General features: G+C 37.7%; 1 long non-coding RNA gene across 4 annotated transcripts; it reads right to left on the reverse strand.

Annotated features, from left to right (window-relative positions):
• Positions 1-1590: 1590 nt before the first annotated feature.
• Positions 1591-20018, reverse strand: LOC148800611 (uncharacterized). 4 transcript variants are annotated; one of them, XR_016068698.1, is made up of 8 exons: positions 19128-20018; positions 18939-18988; positions 18793-18849; positions 13404-13961; positions 9892-10058; positions 8984-9052; positions 8791-8877; positions 1591-1836 (listed from the first exon to the last, which is right to left on the reverse strand). It is a non-coding gene; the product is annotated as an uncharacterized LOC148800611 (long non-coding RNA). The 4 variants fall into 4 exon arrangements; XR_016068697.1 differs by lacking the exon at positions 1591-1836 and having other exon boundaries at positions 1848-8877; positions 19128-19495; positions 19570-19992; XR_016068696.1 differs by lacking the exon at positions 1591-1836 and having other exon boundaries at positions 1848-8877.
• Between the last annotated feature and the right edge of the window lie 404 nt (positions 20019-20422).

Below are 20422 nucleotides of genomic sequence, written 5' to 3' on the forward strand. Positions count from 1 at the left end.
ATGGATAATAAATAAATAAATAAATATTCACTTATTATTGGTGCAAGACTGGTCCAAGCATTCCAGAACCAACCCATTGACAGTCGCAAATATCTAACTCGAGGAGGGAGAGAGAGAGAGAGAGAGAGAGAGAGAAGGAGAAGGAATTTGTTTATTAAAGTATATAATTTAGTAAATTCAATAAATATTTTTTAATAAATAATTAGGAAACAAAATATTCGGACAGGACACAAGACCCAACTCGTTGATAGCCCTAAAATTTAGGCTCTAAGGAGAGAGAAAAAATAAAAAAAATACCGAATTCATTAAACTAAATCAATATAATTAAATTAATTTAATAAAGTAAAAAATAAATAAATTTCCTATCTATCTAAAACCCAATCCAACTCGTTGGCTACCCTAAATATTGGACTCAAGAAAGGGAGCGGGAGGAAAATAATTTGTTAAAAAATTAAATAATTTAGAAAGTTAAATAAATAAATCATTTATTATTGGGAAAATCAAATAAATAAAAGTTTTTGAATAATTTAATAAATAAATATCCAAGCTGAGTATGAAATTCTATGATTGAATAAAGTTGAGGGCAAGGGATCAGGTTGCATGACCCAACCATGAGCAACCATGAGCAAGCATGTATATTATTGGAATCATAATGGTTCGATAGCATTATCTAATTAAATAAAAAGAAATTCTTGGCCCTTAGTAGGGTGGCCAGCACTAAAATCAATTATAAAAGAAAGTCTCATAACTAATGACAAGCATAAAACATAAACAGGACTCAATTAAACTATGGCCCTAAATTAGGATTACTGATTTTGCATTTTAATTGAATAGGATTCAGTAGTTTTGTTTGGCTCCAGTAGCTCTAGCCAAGTTAAACTGAAAGGTCCTAGGAGTGACTTAAAATGAGGGCAAGAGTGGAGAGGGGATTAGCTTTACAAGATGTGTCAAATATCCCAACTAGCAAGTCATTTTAAATAGAGAAAAGGTAGGCTTAACTCAAAAAGGAGTGACTAAACAGAAAAGGGTGACTAAACTGAATGGTCCTAGGAGTGACTCAAAATGAGGGCAGGAGTGGAGAGGGGAAGCTTTACAAGATGTTTTAAATATCCCAACTAGCAAGTCATTTAAAATAGAGAAATGGTTGGGTTAACTCAAAAAAGTTCTTAAGTGATTTCTTCAGCTGACATATTCTTTCTACTACATACCTCCTACCAGGATATTCAAATGACTCTTTGCATACAAGCTTCCTATGCACCTGAATAGCATCCTCCATGAAAGTCTGAAACCACTCCATAGCTTCTTCTCCAATCAGAAACACGTTTGCCATGTTGGCTTCCCTATTTTCAAACAGAACAATCCTTGGAGGTCTTCTTTGAACCTCATCCTTCTGAAATTTCCTTTCATCCACAACTCCACCTCCCCTCCCTTCTTTATATTTTTTTTATTTATAAATAACAATTCAGTATTTTATATTTCTATAAATTTATTATATGTGTATGCGTTAAAAAGCATTCAACTTTTGAAAATGCATTTAAAATTCTTTATTTTAAACATAATAAAGTGGATTTTGGATCAGATCAAAATCAGACCCAATTACAAACCTATTTTTCTCATAAAACCAACCAATCATCTTTTCATAATTGTCACTCCTTCATCTTCTAAAGCTGGAACTATGTTAAGGTTATAGAAATGCATAGAACAATTAATTCAGAACTTTTGATACCTAAATTACTAATATAATACAACAAATTGGAGGTGTTTTCAAAGATGAAGGAAAAGTTCTGGCTTTGTTTTCGAGGCCAATTGGTACAGGTGACTCACTTAGAGTTGATACTGCAAGGAATGCAAAGGCCAAAAGAGCAAAATATTAGAAGATTAATTGTTGAAGATGACTCTAAGTTCGTTTCTAATTGGCTACAAAAAGGACTTATGTAAATCAAAAAATTGATATTTACATTTAAGTGGCGGACCCATAATATGGAAGTGAGAAGTGCTAACTCTTTTACACTTTTGCTGCAGTACTTGCTAAACCGAGGGGGGGGAGGGCAGTAAGGTGAAACTGCTTTTGGTCTTTATTGTATGTTTGTGTGCTTTTATTGAGGATTCTCTTGTATCTACATTAAATCTATAAATAAAATGCTACTATTATTTGTCAAAAAAATAAAATACAACAAATTTAGAATATACATCATAGCATATGGAAGCCTAAAACAAAGGAAAGGATGGGTTAACTCAAAAGGAAGGTCCAAAGTGATTGTCTTCAGCTAACTTAGTCTTGGTAACCCAGGTCCGTCAGGGGTGGGAGGGGTATTGAGGAATGAGGCTAGGAATGTGGTTCTTATCTATTCGGGGCCCACAGGAGCTGGAAACTCTGTTAAGGCGGAACTCGCAGCTGCTATCCAAGGAGTACAACTAGCTGTGCAGATAGGTGTGGGATGGCTACAAAACCCGGACTCTATAGGGTGGTGCTTTAAGAATGAAATTAAAAAATTCAACTGCCTGACAAGAAGTTTGACAGTGAGAATACAATGGGTGGGGATTTCTGCTAACTCTATGGCTGATGGCCTTGCAAAGCAAGGGGTAAACAGGGAAAGCATATATTGGGCTCAATTATAGATTGAATCTGTTTCCCGTTTTCAGTTTTTTGGTTTCTGTTTTCTGTTATCTGTCTCCCTTTGTCTTTCTCCCTGCTATTTGGAGAGGACGCAACTCGTGCCTCTCCATGGGAAGCTTGTTACTTTAATTCTCTATTAATGAATCTTATCTCTTTACTCGTCAAAAAAAAAAAAAAAAACTCTAGAAGGGCTTTACATTTTTCAAAGGGGGTTAACTTCAACAATTCAGCAATTCTTCTTGCAATCTTGCGGTGGTACTATCAAACTTATACCATTCTGCAATCCTTTGCTGCTTTAGCCAAAATTTTCATTTCTATTTCTTTTTTGGGTTTCTCCTTCTGCTTTCCCACTTCAGAGTCTCTAGTAACCCCCTGTGTTTCTTCTACAAGTTCAGAGTCTCCACTCTTCTATCTTCTCTAGTTTCCTCCTTCAAGCTTTTTCCTTCCCCAAAATACTCCCCTTCTTTCCACTACATACCTCCTCCCAGGAAATTCAAATGATTCTTAACATACAAGTTTCCTATCCTCCATGAAAGTCTGAAACCACCCCATAGCTTCTTCTCCAATCAGAAACACCTTCGCCATGTTGGCTTCCCTACTTTCAAACAGAAATCCTTTCACCCATAATAACTCCACTTCCCCTCCCTTGTTTATATTTTTTTTATAAATAACAATTCAATATTTGATATTTCTTTAAACCTGACCCAAGAGGGTTGAAAGGGTAACAAATAGTCAATGACATTCTCAACATTACACTTATCATGCATTTCTAGACTAAGCCAAAAGTAACACTCTATCTCTTCCCCTTTACCTCACTTTTATTTTCTTATTTTTTCTTTACTTTCCATTTTTTCCTTTCCTTTTTTGATCTTTTTTCCTTTTGTTTTTTTTTTTTTGCCCTAGTAAATTCCAAACCTCTAGGACAAAATGAGTAATTGAGCACCCTTGCCCTAGTTTGGAAGGAAATGTCTTCATGCCCCTAGTGTACACACCTCCGGGAGGTCTTAGGTCAGGTTTCATCAAAGAAGGATAAATGGCACAAAACCCAAATAAATTGACCACACCTGAATCACCTCCTCAAGCTAAGTCCCAAGAATCAGACCATATGTAGTTCAAATGGACAACACTTGGGTTCCCCTACTTCAAGAGTCAAATTCCATCGTCGCCAATTCGAAGAGTCTAGCCATGTTTTGGCCTCAAGAGGACTTTTATAGGTTATAAAGAGGTTCTTAGGTATTCCAAAGAAAAGGATATTTGGCTCAAAGCACATGTCTTGCCTTAGTTAGGAAACTACTCTCCCAAAACGAAACTCTTGCCCTTGCTTGAAATTCCTTGTGGCTCTTTGCGTCAACCCCTTGTTGGCGGTGCTTTTTCATTTCTCCCCTTTGCTTGACATTCTTCATCATTATTTTACTTTTTTCTACCCCTTGATTGTTGTGCATTTTGATTTTTCTGCTGCTTGCCACTTTTCATTTTTCTATCTTTTCTCTGCCCCTTGACTATGATTTCTTTTGAATTTTTCCTTGCTAGGAACTCTTTATTTTTTTTTGCTTCTGCTTCTATTTCTTTTTTTTTTTTGCTCCTTGCTTGAAATCAGATAGCATTTCCTTCTAAACATTTAAATGACCAATGAAAATAAGAACCGATGAGAAAAAAATCCAAGCATCTAACAAGTCCTTAAACTATCTCAAACCTCAATTAATTATTGCAAAATACAAGCAACAACTGTTCTTTGTCTAACTAGGACAAAAAAAGACTTGGGAAAAGCACATCAATGTGAACCAACACAGACTAAAATTACTAATCTCTAAAACAATTGAAGCATTACTTGGTTACCTGATTCCATCATCACCAACAATATAGGTTGCCATTCCCGCAGAAAGCCCAGCATTGTAAGATTAAAGTTGTACATAATCATCAAAAAGGTATGGACCCAATACTGGCTCACTATTGTTATATACACATTTGGGGTATTTTGTGGAGTTTGGGGTATCGACAGAGGATGTGGGGCACCACCAGCCAAGCATAGTTAGCCAATGCAGAGTGTCTTCCATAAAGCGATGGTGCCCTTGTATGATGAGATGAAGGTAGGCATTGCAACCTTTAGTGAAACATTGGCAGGGACTGGGAATAGGGGAAAGGTACCCCTTCACAAGTGGATTAAGTTCTGGTACTCAAAAAGCAAAAGTAACAAACACTTCACCCGAGGAGAGAGAGGAGAGAGATTGCACGATTGAACCACAACTCTAAAGGAAAATAGAATAAAAACCACAAAATCCAAGCATTTAACAAGTCCCTATAACTATCTTAAACCTCTATAATTTATTGCAAACTACCACAAACAATTGTTCTTAGTGTAACTAGGAAAAAATACTAAAAAATTGTATTATAACTGAGTTAGAAAACTTAGGCAAAGCACATCATTCTGAACCAACTCGGACTAAAATCACTAATCTCTAGAACAACCGAAAAACAAAGAAAGAGAGTACTTGCCTATCAAAATAAAATTGGAACCAAAATCGTTAACTGGTTACCTAATTCCATCATCACCAACAATATAGGTTGCCATTCTGGCAGAAAGCCCAGCATTATAAGATTAAAGGTGCACATAATCATCAAAAAGGTATGGACCCATTACTGGGTCATTGCTGTTATACACACATTTTTTGGGCCTTTTGAGGGCACCATCACCCAAGAATAGTTAGCCAATGTAGAGTTTCCATAGAGCGATGGTGCCTTTGTATGATGAGATGAAGGTAGGCATTGCACCCTTTAGGGAAACATTGGCAAGGATTGGGCATAGGGGAAAGGTACCCCTTCACAAGTGGGTTAAGCTTTTGCTTGTCCTCAAGCAAAGACCTCAACCATAAACTGATCATCCCCCCTTATTATTACCATTTACTGGATGAATTCTAGGGTGAGAATACATTGAGTGGTTGGGAAACCTGTGTAGGTATTTTGATTCATTCCTCTGAATTGTCATTCTTATCACATACATAAGAGTCAAGGAATGGGAGAATATGAAATTTTTCATGCCCTAGCATTCACTTCCATTCAATATGTAAATCAACTCCTTGACCGCCAAATTTAACCCTTACTTTGAGCTTGGTCTCAAATCTGTCACTGCACCTCATTGAGTGTTCAACCACATTTTGTCCCTTTGAACCTCAGCCGTCACCAAAATTTTATTTTCTTTTCCCTTTTTTTTTGGTGTGAGTGCATTTTATGCTCCATCTCACACGAGGTATTTGCTTCTTTCTTCTTTTTCTTTTCTCTGTTTTTTTTTGTGTGAGTGCATTTTATGCTCCATCTCACACGGGCTATTTGCTTCTTTCATCTTTTTCTTTTCTCTGTTTTTTTTTTGTGTGTGAGTGCATTTTATGATCCATCTCACACGGGGTATTTGCTTCTTTCTTCTTTTTCTTTTCTTTTTTTTTTTGGTGTGAGTGCATTTTATGCTCCATCTCACACTGGTCACAGGCTTGAGGCAGATAACAATACTCATATTCCAAGTTGCTAGTTTTACTATTCAGCTCGGAATAACGGAGTTAGGACTGATTCATGTCATAAACCGCTAGTTTTACTATTCAGTTCATGCCAGCGGAGTCATTTGGACTTTGTCCCTTTCTTTTTCTCTTTTTCAACTGTTGAACCTCATGCATTAGTAGTTCAGATGTGAACAAGCTCGAATGATTATCAATTGTTCAATCAAGTGCATTGTACACATGAAGGTAGTTAGGGCTGGTCATGGTGAAAGTCATATTTAGCTTCCTTAACCTCATGAATTGTGATAAGTTTGGATCATTCACAAGAATAAAGTCTCACACAAAGATTTCTCTCACTCATTGTATTCCCTCTTGGAATTCACCTAATAAACCGCAATAACTGTTAAGATGGGCAATAGCTATTAAAAACTCCAAATACCAGGAACTCCTATACATTAACTGTACAAAAAAAAAAAAAAAACAGAGAAAGTATTTCAAAAAAATGGAAGAAACACAAGTAAGGTGGACAAGAGCACTACAAAACTACCCCCACAGATTATATGCAGAAAGAATACTTTGAAGCAGTAGTCTTTGAACTCATTTAACACCATATGAGGAGCTTAGAGAACAAAAGATTTTTTTTTTCAAGAGTAAAAATTTCATTAAAAAAGAAAACAAGGGATTACAATTAAAAGGTGATAAAACATCATCCGAAAGCAAAAACAATACTCCCACAACAGCAAACAGCAAAAGATAAAAAAAAAAAAAAATTACAGCACAAATCCAGGGTCAACACACAAAACCAAACTAAAACCATATTCCAAGAACTAAACAAAGCAACACTAGCCCTAATCAAGATGAGAAAATCTCCAACCAAAACCCTCTTGAACACTTCAAACAACAGCATCCGCCTCCTGTAAAAACCAGCAGATCAAACTTCCACAACTCCTCCCATCAATCGCACTTAGTCCTCCATGTCTGAAATCCTGACCCTCTCCCTCATCCCATGCCTCTCCACCTTCCTCTTGAGTGTTGCTCTTTCACTTCGCCTTTTCTTTTTCTCAAACTCTTTCAAAAGCCCTTCTAGCAAAAGCCTCACCACCCAAAAAGAATAGGCCTACAGATTTACCAACTTCAATATCCCTCTCCACTAGTTACTCGACTCTTCCTTTTCCCATTATCTAAGTTCAAAACTTCATTACTTATCAAAGCTTTACCCACATCCCCCTTCCACAACTCCTCCCATCAATCGCACTTAGTCCTCCATGTCTGAAATCCTGACCCTCTCCCTCATCCCATGCCTCTCCACCTTCCTCTTGAATGTTGCTCTTTCACTTCGCCTTTTCTTTTTCTCAAACTCTTTCAAAAGCCCTTCTAGCAAAAGCCTCACCACCCAAAAAGAATAGGCCTACAGATTTACCAACTTCAATATCCCTCTCCACTAGTTTCCTTAAGTCCACTCGACTCTTCCTTTTCCCATTATCTAAGTTCAAAACTTCATTACTTATCAAAGCTTTACCCACATCCCCCTTCCCTTTCACCTCAAGAACTCCAATCTTCTTCAACTCCCCAACTTCAGAACTATCATGAATGTTAATTTGATCACCGGAGTTAATATCAATAAGAACCTTATGATTCGTAGCTCTAGAACCAACCTTCCTTGAAAAAACTCTCTTAAATTTATTGTTGGGTCCAGTCTCAACAAGTCCCTCTTTTAACCACAAAAAAACCTTAGTAACATGCACCAAATAAGATTTACTTAATCAGTTAATCCTCTAGGATCCGTTCCCAAATTGGCACCAATCCTTCCAGATAACACTTCCTCAACTAGAAAACATTGTTGTTCCTTTGAAGAACAACATTGCCCTCTACATCAAGACATCTGATCCCTTGATTGCATGTGCTATCATCCCTTACCTGCTTCAATGAAGCCTCTACCACTGATACTAGAGGATATTATTCCTAAGTACTTCTTGTTATTAAAAACACTTTGCTTTTCTCTCTTGCCAAATGAATACTTCTGGTATAGAACACAATATTTCACTTTGCCTTTTTTGGAGATCCCAAGAATTTACCAGCTATTTAAATCTTCCAAAGACCAGTTTTGGATAGCAATGATTTCAGACTTTTTAAAGTTAATTAGAGCAAATGACTTATTAGCATAAACTAAACTTTGATGCATTTGATGCTGTTACTACAAAGTAGCTTGTCCTAATTTTGAGATTTAAACAAGTTGCAATTGCATATGCTCACTAATTGCACACTTGCTTTTGTTATATTTGTGCAAGGAGGAGGAAGAGGGCCTTCCAATTACTGATCAGAAAAGGAGGCATGTTCTAGCGTTCAAAGTATGGAAACTGGAAAGTGCTTACTACCAAGTGATTTCAATTAACTCAATGAAACATTCAGCCTGGTTTCTGGTTTTTGGTTTTTGGGATTCGAGCACCAAGTGGGATGAAATAAAATTGAGTTATAAAACATCTTTTAGTTCTAACTGCCAAATATAACTAAATGGGATTTCAAGTTTCGATGAACCACTTGTTTCAGATATCTCATATCCACTTTGAGATAGTACACTACCATATTAAGTTTTCAAGCTACTGAGAAAGTCAAAGGTAGGTTATAGTGATTATGAACACACAAACGAAATAAAGAAAAGGGGAATCTATTAACCCAATTTTAACTTACCTTCACATCTGCTGAGAAAGTCAGTTGAAAGTTCATCCATCTCAATAAGATCTTCTCAGGTGGTTGATTCATCAGCTCCTCCACATCCTAACGATTTACGAACAAAATACAACATATGAACTAAAAAGTAGCAAATAACATTTTATAAAAAATCACAAATAAGCAGAAAACTTCTATAAAAAGGCTATTTCACCTTACTATCATCAACTAACTCCACCAATTGAGGTGTTTTCCTCAAATTGAGGTCCGCCCGTAGTTGTATCTAAGGTTAAAACATCAAAGTAATTGTTTCAATTATAGAAAATATTACTTATATAATTTTCAGTTTGTATCATCACCATGTGCTCAAAAGTCAAAATAGAAAAATGGCTTTCAAACAATTACAGTCCAGAATAAAGACTTTACACTCTAAAGTCTAAAGAAAGCTCAAACTTCATTCATATAATAGTGATTTTTAGATGACAACCAGAGCATACCTTAATGATTAGAGATATCAACCGAAGCACTAGATGACAGAGAAAATAAAAAGCACAGAGAATATTAATATTCGTACTGACCAGAAACTTCTAGCACTTAGGAGAACCCTACCAACTTCCATAATTTAGTAGAGGGAAAAAATAAATTTAATCAAAATCAACATGATGCAACAAAAATCCTTCTCAAAATATACATTTGTTCATAGATTGCAATATGCCAACGTTATAGAGGAAGAAAATAACAAAAATCCAACGAAAGTCGTCAGAAGGACCAAATAAAGAAAAAAGAATGTGCAGTGCAACAACACAAAACATGTAACTTAACATTGTACTTACCGAGCATATGGTATCGACTATTGTACAAGCAAGGGCAGAATAATGAAATATACATAGATAGCAAACTCCAATCTTGTTTGAAGTTTACAGGCTTTCTATCATGCACTTTTTAGATAATCTTTAGGGTTCATATGAAAAGAACCTAATAAATATTAGGTTAATAAGTTTTACTTCTTTGTACTTTGGCATGGAACAGAATATTCAGAAAACTATCAAAAAACTAGTGACAGGACCAAAATATTCTTGAAAATAGAAAAGAACTAACGACTAAAACAGCATGTATACTTACCCTTCAATGAAGTCCTGCATGCCAATATTAACTACTGTACATCCAATAGCCTTAGCAGAATCGAGGCATAGTGTAAGATTTTCATTCCTTTCCCAAGGGTTCAGCACCCTCTTTGTATTGATTGCTCGTTCATCAGTGTCCCAGGGACTGCCACATTGATAAGTTTACTACATCAAAGAATATGCCTTCAGATTACAAAGCCCCAAAACCAAGAAAGAAAACCATCTCCAAATTCAAATTAAAGCAAAGGGATTAACAGGGAAATCACCATAGAAGAACGCCATCTTTTACAATCTCGAAGAGATCATTAGTGGAAGGATCTAGCGAATGATCTTTCTATGATATGTGTAAAGGTGTACTATGTGTAACTCTATTTTATGTTGGCCAGTAGATGCTTTGATTCCGAGACAGAGCGAGTAATGGGCATATAATCGTATTAGTATGTAATGCAGCAACTGTCACCAATTATCGCCCATAAATGATAGAATGTAATATAAAGTGGTGGTCTTTAGGATGTTTAGGATGTAGGACTGAATTGAAGGAAAACATTTCTGTTATGGGGGAGGGGGGAGGGCTATAGTCAGAAGAGGTAAAAGGCCCTGTTTCTTTCACTGTTCAAAGTAACATGATAAGCAATTTTTTTTTTTTTTTGATCAGCAACAGAAAAATTGAAATATTAATTTAGAATAGAAAGATACAACTAGAGGTTGTAAAAAAAACAGCAAACCCAAAAACCCAGCCCAAATTTTCACATGAGCCCAAAACATGGGTTGTCTCTGAATTCCTTGTTTTGCTAGGCCATCTGCCATGCTGTTTGCAGATCTTCTAATCCATCTTATTTGGATGAGCATATATCTAGAAAGTTGTTTGAAGTGCCTGAATTCATTCCTTAGCTGCCAAATTACCCCTTCCTCAGTTTTGATCAGCAACATGCCCAGTTCAGATTTGCCGCACCACTGCGGCTAACCCTACTTCCTGCAGGCGTTGGTTGCAAATTGCTCGAGGGAGACGATGATAGACCATCGTTTTGGTCCATCATCTCCCCATCTCCTTTGGTCACGTGCCTACTTAAAAGGGCGCATGGCTTTTTAAGGTTTAGGTCCACCCGATTTAAAAAAGTCGGCCCATTCACTGGTTGACTAGCCTCGGTTCATTGGACCAGACTGAACCAGCTCACAGGACTGGCTTGAACCCTGAAACCTTGCCGACCTTTGTTCATTTTGTTTTGAAATTTGAACTAGAACAAGCCCATCTCCATTTAATTCCCCTGTCACCAACTGAACATAGGACCTGCCATCCCTCAGCCCACCTTGCCATGCAGACTTTCCCCAAGTGTTTAAATCATCCTCTTTTTTCTCTTTTTCTCTTGGGAACCTCAGTTGCCTTAACTTCTCTTGTAGAGACTACACTGCCTTGCAAACCACACAACCAAGCCTGTTTTGTCTCTTCATCTTCCTCTCTTCTTCCCTCCTTCCATAGTTGGGCTTCAATGGAGGTAGCAAGCCAAACGGGGTAAACTAAACCATCTGAAACAACCTCTATCTTCTTTGGAATATCACTGGGTTTAATACCACCTAACATCACTGCAACTGAATGGAGATCACAATCAAACACACCATCTAATCTTGCATCACAGACTACAACTATTGACTGTAATACTTCCTCCTTCCAGAGGTTGAAAAGTAACCCAAGCAATCTGACTATTACATTGTCCTCAATCACAAAACTTTTGGTATTGGAGAGAGGACACCATTTCGAGACTGTGGCAGCACCAGCCTCTGAGTGAATAATTAAAGCTGAACTCTCTACTTCATCTTCACCCAGATCTAACAAAGCTTTACAAGAGGCATAAGGAGTAATCACCATCGGCTTTTGCAGGTTTAATTCTCTGAGTATCGCCTGCGCAATACCTCTCCAATCCTTTGGTGAACTTGAGGTTTCCACCACAAATTTCTTCCCCCAGTTCTCCTTTTCTACTGATGCTACTAGTTTAGAACTTCTTTTTCCTTTTTCTGCAATCAACCAGTTTCTATCACTGGGTTCTTCCATTCTCTTATGTATACCCCCTTTCTTTTCCTTTGCTACAGCCTCTACTTGTTTTGTTTTCAGCTGCTGAATAAAGTCACTCAGTACCTGTGCCACTGCCTTCCAACCATTACCCCTTCTACTTTCTGGGAAGCAGACCACCTGCTTCTTTCTTCCTCCAAAGAATTCCTACAGAGTTATGTAACAACCTTTTGCATTCTTTTTGCATTCCAACTCATACCTCTTTCTTCCATCAAGGTTGAACTTTGTAAAGTTCATTTGTTTACCTTTAGAACTTGCTTCTAAACAAACTTCTGCATCCATTCGATCACTTCAAGACCTTCCAGCAATATTGTAGTTCTCTCTGCCTCCCTAATCTTCAAGCTCTGCTGGCCTCTGATCCTTACCTCTTCAAGAATGAAAACTTTTGCTTCAATCTTTATCCCTTTCCTCCATTTTGCAACTTCTACAAACCTGTTCTCCATCTCTCTTCTCTCACTCATTGGAACCGGCTGATTGAGAATATGGATACTATGTTGGCGGATTGAAAGTCAGAACAATAACTTCCTTGACTCCACCCCTTCTTTTCTTCTTCATACTCTTCTCTTATTTTAGTATTTTTTCACCAGCTTTTCTGGGTCTAGAACAGGGCTTCACCCCTTCTTTTCTTCTTCATATTTCTTCTATTATTTTAATATTTTTTCACCAGTTTTTCTGAGTCTAGAACAGGAGCTCTGCCACCTACTTTTCACATTCATTTTCTTTTATTTTAGTATTTGTTCCCTATGTTTTGTTGATCTCAAATACGGGCTCCACCCCCTTCAGTTCTTTTAAGTTCCAACTCCTAAGTTATAAGTTGTAACTCTAATAAATTGTTTTGCCTACTTGAAGCAACACTGCAAGAAACACAAGCACAAAAGTGCAGAATACATAAATCCAAAGAAACTAGTTCAGAATGGGTAGAAATCCATCAACTTATTATTTTTAAATTCCATCGCCTAGGTGAGGGCTAGGTGCCTAGGTGCCCGGGCGCCCCGCCATGGTCACCTAGCCTTGCCTTGGCACCTTGGAAACTCTGAGCAACAGTTCTTTTTCTTTACTTCTATAAGTGCTTCCATGATGAAATCTAGTTCCTACTCAAACTTTGGTGGACAGCAAGCTGTATCTTTGTTTATTCATATCTATTTTTCATCATTAGTCACCCAAATTACCTTCTGTCACACTGGAAAGTCCACTACTAGATATGGAAGTTGTAGCACCCCTACTTGTCTGCCATAACTTTTAGTGAGGATTATGAATTATGCCATTCTGATGGGACCCTATGATTTCATGAAACATGCACTAATCTAGACCATGATTTGATGTTAGATGCATAACTGAAATCTATAGGCCTAGACATAAGCCGATAGATGCATATGTTAATGAAGTAACAAAAGTTGATTAAGCAAGCCAAAAGAGCCAGGCTATGGCATTTGAATCATATCTACCTGATGAGCACGGAAAATGAGATCTAGATCATGTTTTTGAAGGAATTCAGTGACCTTGTCAGCTCCAAATGTATAAGATACCTCTGTCATTTTCTCCTCATCCTTGTATATCTTTATCAGGATCAGCCCATGGCAAATCACAGAGAAGTCCCTGATCGGGCACATCAACAGGGCAAGCAATATTCCATATCTGATCCAAGTTCTTCAAGTCAGGGGACAATCCTCCATGCATGCAAAGGATCTTGTCATCAATAAGAGCAGCCACTGGAAGGCAGTTGAAGCAATCTGTAAATGTCTTCCAAAGGCGGACATTAAACCTTCTCTTGCACTCGTCATAAAACCCATATATTCGGTTGATGGAAGCACACTCATGGTTGCCCCGAAGAAGGAAAAAGTTCTCCGGGTATTTAATTTTGTATGCAAGGAGAAGGCAAATGGTCTCTATGCTCTGCTTACCACGGTCCACATAATCCCCAAGGAAGAGATAATTTGCTGCAGGTGGGAGTCCACCATATTCAAAAAGCCGAAGAAGATCAGAATACTGACCATGGATATCTCCTGCCAAAAAGTCAAGTAGTTCAGCAATAGAGATTTCATTATTAAAGCAAATGAATGGAGACACACTTTTACTCCACACAAGATATTTGCAGTTTAACAGAAAATGTTGTAATTGAATTAGAGAACTTGGTAAATATGATAATTATCTTTATGCATTTGCATCAGCTGTGTAGACACATGGATAGATGCCCAACAAAACAAACAACTTGCTCCTTCCGGTACTTGATAAAATTCAAAATATGGCTGCCTTTGCTCTGAGATACTCATTACTCAATCGAAATCCACAATCATTTTTCTCAAATATCAATCAAAATAATCATAAAAGCATGTAGATAATGGGAGTTGTCATTTTTGTATCTAAGATAACAGGCTTTGGAAAGGCAAACATATGCTGTTACCATTAGACAATGTCTGTTATAAAATCTGATTAATCTTAACACCTATGATGTGACACATAGGATGAAGTCAACAAAAAGATAAATGCTTAGATATGAATATTTGTCCTCTATTAGTTCTTTATTGGGTAAAAACCAACTTGGTGGAGTCTGTGGATGAGACATTGATCCTGAACATTACAGGAGTTGGTCCATGAGGGTCCCCCATGTTTCATTGATCTCGACTTGTTCAACACTTGATTGTTCTAAACATGTTCACCACATAGTTTGGCTAAGGCAAACAACATCAGGGAAAGAAAGTTGGATGCGGGTGTGAATTCACATCCAGTTAGTCTTCTTGGTTCTATGTTCCCTGCTCTCCCAGGCCATTTGAACGACCATCACCAATCTTGTAGTTCTTTCCATTGGCCCTTTACTCCCAATCTTTTCTTCTCTCTTTTGCCCTTCCATCTCCCTTTATTCTCCTTTACTTTCTTCTAAAGTTCATCATGGATCTTTCCATGCTACAAAATGGAGAAAATCTCATTTCAATTGAAGCTAAAACCTTTCCCTCCATCATATCTCTGACCCTAGTGACTCAATCTTTCAATGAGGGAGAGTAGTAGAGAAAAGTGTGAAAGAGACGTAATTACATGACATTCAGATTTTCTGCTCACAGGCATCTGATCTAATACATCTCCAAAACTATGGGATAAGTTCCTTGGAATCTTGGACAGAATAAGCATTTTTTATGGTAAAGAAAAGTTGTTTGAAGTGCCTGAATTCATTCCTTAGCTGCCAAATTACCCCTTCCTCAGTTTTGATCAGCAACATGCCCAGTTCAGATTTGCCGCACCACTGCGGCTAACCCTACTTCCTGCAGGCGTTGGTTGCAAATTGCTCGAGGGAGACGATGATAGACCATCGTTTTGGTCCATCATCTCCCCATCTTCTTTGGTCACGTGCCTACTTAAAAGCGCGTGGCTTTTTAAGGTCTAGGTCCACCCGATTTAAAAAAGTCGACCTATTCACTTGCCTAGACCCATTAGATCTTGATGGGCCTTGGCCCAACACTTTATCCCTTTGCCAGTCACGTGTTTACTTAAAACAACATGTGACTGGTTGACTAGCCTCGGTTCATTGGACCAGACTGAACCAGCTCACAGGACTGGCTTGAACCCTGAAACCTTGCCGACCTTTGTTCATTTTGTTTTGAAATTTGAACGGGAACAAGCCCGTCTCCATTTAATTCCCCTGTCACCAACTGAGCATAGGACCTGCCATCCCTCAGCCCACCTTGCCATGCAGACTTTCCCCAAGTGTTTAAACCATCCTCTTTTTTCTCTTTTTTTCTTGGGAACCTCAGTTGCCTTAATTTCTCTTGTAGAGACTACACTGCCTTGCAAACCACACAACCAAGCCTGTTTTGTCTCTTCATCTTCCTCTCTTCTTCCCTCCTTCCATAGCTGGGCTTCAATGGAGGTAGCATGCCAAATATAAATAACACTGTTAAAATAATTCTTAATAGAATCCTCTGAAACACTGCTTAACCCAGAAATTCAAGCAATAGATAAAACAAGAAAGAAAGATCACAATATGAGACATAATGAAATTATCTTGACAGAGTTCTGTGAAACCTGAATTGAACAAAAAGGTACACTGGAAGGTCTTCTAAATAGTTATTGTGAACACTAAACCCGATGCCACTGATTAGCATTATACATCTATAACTATACTTATATGAAATTAAGCCAGAACAGAAGCATAGACTTCGGAATAGAAGCAAGAAAAAAGAAGAAAGCAAAGGTAAATAGTCCTACCGATTAGCCAATCAAAAGAACTAGAGATTTTCTTTTGAGACAGAGAGTAAGCAAGTTGAAATCAAACTAAGCAAGTTCTCCAAACCAAAAAAAAAAACGAGGGTAACCTAACTAAAATCAAAAGTGAAGCCGTTCGAATCTCCATTCAAAGACAAAAAACGGAAACTACAAAAAACCAGAACCAATGGAACAGATCAATGCATTTTTCGTTGTATAAGAAATTAGAAAGAAAATAGATCAATGGAACCAGATCTTAAGAAGAGCGAGCATTATCGAGCGAATAACCTTACCCGGCGAGATTGTGAAACAAGACTCTCTTAAGAACTAGATCTGTCTAAACCTGTTGTTCAGTGCCGCAGAAAGACTTGATGAAGAAACCAGATCTTGAAGAAGACCCAAAGAGAAAGAACTAATAACTTCATCCGGCGATCATCAGTGAAACAGGGATATGTCAAGAACTGGAATTGTGAATAAAGGCCTTGCCGTTCTGTGCCCTAGGATAATATCTCTGTCGGCGAATCCTTCTCACTTCAGTGCCGTTGGGAAAAGAACAACGAGACACTCTTAACGGTCATAATTCACAATTTAGGGTAGGGAAGAGATTCCCTGTTTTGAAGGTAAATCGATTCCCTCTTTCGTTCACAGGTTCACTTTGATTTTTCATATTACAGGGAAGTAAAATTCAATAAAACCGCTCAAAAAAAAATTCAATAAAACCGATCGTTTCTACTTTCTAGTTTCTACTTCATTGCCTTGGCACCGATTGGACTTGTTGTATCTTCTAGCTTTGGGCTGTGCTTGGATTTAACAATAAAATAAGAACTTGACCCAAGCCCACTTTACCTTTAATCACTTATCCACTGATGCATATATATGTATGTACTTCGTGTAGAAGAAATATTGTTAGTTTATATTTAATTATTTTTGTGGTAAGGCACAAAATATTTGTTTAAGTCCCAAAATCTTCTTCGGGTAGAGATTCAAGCTCATCCCAACTATATGAGTAAACTGCGTGATTTTATTTCATCATTTTTAAAATCATATCATTGTTAAATTATTGGTGCTTAAATTATTTTTTGGGTAAATTACAAAGACCCGCCTATATTTTGGGGTCTATGATAAAGACCCCCCCTGTACTTTATTTTGCGACAAAGACCCCTTGTACTATGACCATGAGACAAAGACCTCCTTCCATTAGCTTTCCATTAAAATCCGTCGTTGAACTTGGGATAGACACATGATCTCGATAAATCAATGGATAATAATTAAGTAAATAGAAATAGAAATCTATGGATAATTTTTGGGTATAGGTGATTTCTCATCACCTTTTCTATACCTTGTTCTTCTTCTTTGAATAAATTTTATATTTTATTTAGGATTCTCGATTAGTACCCTGTACTTTCGGTCTAGTGCCACTTTGGTCCTCGAACTTTAAAATGTGCCAATCCTATTGTTAACAGACCGTCAACTATGTGTATCATGTGATGGCATGTGTGTATTAAATATTTTGAAAATGATAAAATTACCCTTCAAAACGTTGTTCATCATCTTCATCTACAGAAATAAGTATCCTGCTCATTATGAAAGGGCTAGAATTGAGTGGCTCTAATGGAGATGAGAAAACGTTAGGTGCATTTCCTGAGCATGTGGGGATGGTGGATATGGTTGAATGAGTTAGATTTATCGATGGTTGTTGGAGTGGTGGGAGAAGGAGGAAAACTAGTTCTAATGGTTGATAAAGAAAACTGAATGACACTCGAAGGGCATTTGTGTCCTTTTGCATGCCACTTAACAGCTGACCAACGACAGGTACTGGGTTGGCACATTTCGAAAGTTTGAGTACTAAATTGTCGCATTTTAAAGTTCAGGGAAGTGGCACTAGGCCCAAAGTACAAGGTACTAATCGGGAATTTTCCCTTTTATTTATCTTCAAAAAACAACTTTAGGAATTCCATTGATTGTGGTTTGTTTAGTATTAGAAAAAATCAGCCTTTTGATCCTCGTGTTCTTTAAAACTCCAAGGCAAGCTTCTTTTACTACCATGGTAACAACTTCCACAAAAGCCAACAAATCCAATGAGACAATGCATGGAAGCCTAATTGGTGAGAGAGATACTTGGCAGGTGGAGAGGCACCTTGCAATAACAGGAGCCTACAAGAAGCTTATCTCCTTTAGGCACATCATCCTTGTTTTCCATTAAAGAAGATTAGGATGAACAGATTGGTTCGTATATGGAGACAAGGGACCCAAAGTTGTTGACTGGGACCTTGAATATTTACCATATAGCAAATACTAAAATATCAGTACCCATAATTTGATGGCTCCTACATAAGAGGGCTTACAGCAAAAGCTTGCGTGATCCAATGTCTTTAGACCATTCCATCCATGGATCATTTTTTTAGAGAGTTCAAACAGAACCATTGACCACCATCCAAACATTTTCTTTAAAATCATACATTCTGGATTAAAATTATGAAAGATTTATTTTGTGTTGCCAATAAAAAAAAGAAAAAAAAAAACCTCACTGAATGCCGCCCTATGTGAATATTTTGTTCGTTATTTTGTTTTTGTGGTTTTTTCCTTACGATTTATGGTTATAGAAATCAAAGAAATAGACATTGACATATTCATACATACCTCAAGCAAGGGTACACTCTGTCAATGCGCCTGCTTGTTTCACCTGGCACTCGCTGCCTGATCAAGCAAAACCAAAAAAATAATCACAAAACAAATCACGAAAAGAGATTAAAGAAGAACACTGAAGCTCAAGATATTTTACTCACAGAGATCCATGATGTGATTCCTAACAAATTGCACATTCCCACAACGATATCTACCACATTCAAACAGCAGATTTAGATTACTAGTACCCAAGAAAATGAAACAATAACACCAAAAGAGGGCGAAATAGAAAGTAGAAACTAGGGTTTAGTAGGAAAGATAAAAAGATAGAGTAAGGATTTATAATGTACCCCAGGCTTAAGAGCGATGCCCTTCTTCGTCTCAAAGCTCTTCAGTTTCTTTGTAGAAGAAGTCTCGCCCCACTCTTCTGCACTCCCAAACAATCAGAATCATTTCCAGGAGATAACCAACGGTTCTTTCCCTTGATGCCTTCAGTGCTACACAAAAACAAAACTAATTTTCTCCAAGTAATGTCTTTAGATCTCCTTCTGACTTCTTTAACAGTCCATACCGTACATCTACTCTCTACTTTCAAATTTCTAGACTCAGAATTTAAAAGATGTTTATGTAGAAAAACCCTAACTCCAGGCTTGCTTGAGTGAAACCCCAAGAGATTTCATGCGGCATAACTTCCACGGGCAAGGGATTGCGCTATCCACTGAGACACAAAACAGAAACCTCACTAATACATATTCGGTTTCAATGGAATTTGCAAGATCCAAGAGAGCCTACCCCGATTCAGCTGCCGCTCAGGTGGGTGGAAGTTGCCGCTACAAGCCTAAGGTCGCGGTTACAAGAGATATGGAGTATTGCAGAATCGCGTAGTGGTGGTTGTCGGTTCAAATAGCACTTAGACATTGTCGGTGCAAAGAGATAAGAGATCGGAAGAGTTGATGGTCGCTGTTACAATCTCTAAGTTGCCATTAAGACTTGAGAGTCATCTCAACAAGACTCACTAAACTACTAGGGAGAGGGCTCTTCCCTGCGACATAGATGAGCATTCTAAGATCTACAGTATGAAGCTATGGACGACCAATGAGGTCTGTGCTAAATCGAAGTTATGGTACTTCGTGAAGTCAAGAAGAGCGGGCAAGTGTTCATAATTAATGAGGTGTTTGAAAAGCAACGGACAAGTTGGGATGAGGCTACCCTGAATTCCCCATTGGGGACGGGGGCGGGGATTGCCCGTGTCTGATTAATATTTATATATAATCATATATAATATATATAATATATTATAAATTTATATATTTATATAATATTATTTGTTTTTAAAATATTAATTATTAAAACTTGAAAAATAGTAAAAGTGTAAAACACTAAACTAAAACCCACGACAAAGAGAAGAGAGAAGTCGAGAACTCTCAACTCTGCATCCAGAACAACAAAACCCGTGAACCCTAGCTTCATGCTTGCCTTCGTCTTTGACTCTTCGTCACCGATTCGCTGACCGCCGTCACTGTCGCCCGTCATCGCCACAGAAGACTCAAAACCCTAGCTCCGTGCCTTCTAAAGTGATAGAGAATAGATAAAGAAGAGTTTCAGTTGTCAGTCCTTCTAACTTTCGCCTATCGTCGCTAACCGT

Source organism: Nelumbo nucifera, chromosome 4, assembly GCF_055504915.1.
Source record: "Nelumbo nucifera cultivar China Antique chromosome 4, China Antique-T2T, whole genome shotgun sequence".
NCBI classification, from domain to species: Eukaryota; Viridiplantae; Streptophyta; class Magnoliopsida; order Proteales; family Nelumbonaceae; genus Nelumbo; species Nelumbo nucifera.